The following is a 1,901-nucleotide window of genomic DNA, read 5'->3' on the forward strand; positions in this document are numbered from 1 at the left end:
CAGTAACACTCGTGGTCCTATTGATAGTTTCAAGCCATTCAGCAATAAACTTGTTTGTCATATATGATTGTATACCTTCAACAATGTAGGCTTTAGAAACATTTACATTTACATCAGAACAGTTGACTAAATTACAATCATTTATTTGCTTCTTCACAGAAAAGAACCAGTTTTACATGATGCACCAGCTTTAACACTTGCCCAAACTGCAATTCGCTTATTAATACGAGTAGAACGGGTGTTACAAATACAGGCCCAATAAGAAGCTATAGTTTTCCATTGGCGAACAACGAGGGGCTGCCAAGCCATTTCTCCTGCTAAAGCCGCATTAGGTGTATATTTGCCGACGCCTAGGAAATACCTCATTGCTCTATTCTGAACAGCATTTATACAAGAGAAAGATCGACAGCCCCACACTGCTACAAGTGTCACAACAATAACCCATATTTATAAAACCAACAAAATCTTTAAGATAAGCCGGTTTTTTAATTGCACGTCTACTTCGAATAAAATCTTCAGGGCTACTAACATATGGGCTTGTAAAAATTGTTTTCGCGCCTTTTTCCTGCACGGGAAATTCGTGCTCGTTCCACCTCAGGTAATTGGTCAGATTGATCTGTTATATTTATTTGCACCGACTGATCCAACGGATCCGATTGAATAGACTGATCCGTTTGGTCCGTTATGCTCTGTCTGTTAACATTCTCTGTTTGTTTGTCCGTCCGTACGACGGGCGTTTATGTTTATTATTTATTTTTATTCATTCTGTAGTCTTTATTTAAAGTTTTATTACTAATTGAACTTCCAGTTTCATTTGCTACAGAATTTCTTGTGTGTATTCCTGCATCATTCGATAAGAATTCTTGCAAGTTTGGCTGTTGAATGTCCGTTGAAATATTCTGTTCTTTTTGTACGTTAATGCTTGAACTCCCATGAAACTTCTTAAGATTATCTCCATGAACTATAATAGGTGGAGATGATTCGGAATGTCGAATTTTGAACAACACATCACATAGTTTTTCTATAATAATCCATGGCCCTGTCCAATGGCGTACGATTTTTGATTTAACTCCTGGAACCGTCTTTTTCTGATTTCTCATAACAAAATAACCGACTTCATATTGATGTATCTTCATGCACCAATCGTAATGTTTGTTTTGTCTTTCTACGGACTTTGACAAATTGTCTCGCACAAGACTGAGTGTGTATTTTAATCAATTTCTCTTGAAGATTTTTAACGAAAGTTGGAATGTTGTTGTGTCGATCTCCAGTACTCTCATTAAATTCACTTCCGGTCTGAACATTTATTGGAAGCGACATATCTTTTCCATAAACAATTCGATGTGGACTATAACCTGTACTTTCTTGCACTGAGCTATTATATGCTATCACGATGTAGTCCAAGAATAAGTCCCAATCAGTTTCTTTAAAGTTAAGCACAACCGAAGCAACTCCATCACAGAAAACCTTATTACCATTCGTTGCCTTAAAACTGCACTTTGTTGGCTTAAGTTCAGGCCTATACCGGTACTGAATGCTTTTAAAGGTATCTAAGCTAATAAATGTTCGTTTTGCACCTGTATCAATTTTCCAGTTCACTTGCTGGTTAGAATTTTTTCCTGAGACGTTCATATCCTTCTTTAGTCTTACACTTATACAATTCTTTTTGCTTTCAGTAACTTCACTCTGTTGAGGTCTTTCCTTTACAATGAGATCGACCGTTCTCTCACCTCCCGAGGCAGCCGATCCTAGTTTCCCGATACAGCCTTAGAATCCTGCTTACTATTTGATTCCTTTTGATCCTCCTGATTCGAGTATTCTACCTGGCGTCTGTTTGAACTCCAGCTATTACAAGTCAAGTTTCCACGTCTTGGCCGCTCGTTATAACGCTCTAGGTGTAA

The sequence above is a fragment of the Ruditapes philippinarum genome, unplaced genomic scaffold (genome assembly GCF_026571515.1).
Source record: "Ruditapes philippinarum isolate M1 unplaced genomic scaffold, ASM2657151v2 ctg14457_1_1_1_1, whole genome shotgun sequence".
NCBI lineage: Eukaryota > Metazoa > Mollusca > Bivalvia > Venerida > Veneridae > Ruditapes > Ruditapes philippinarum.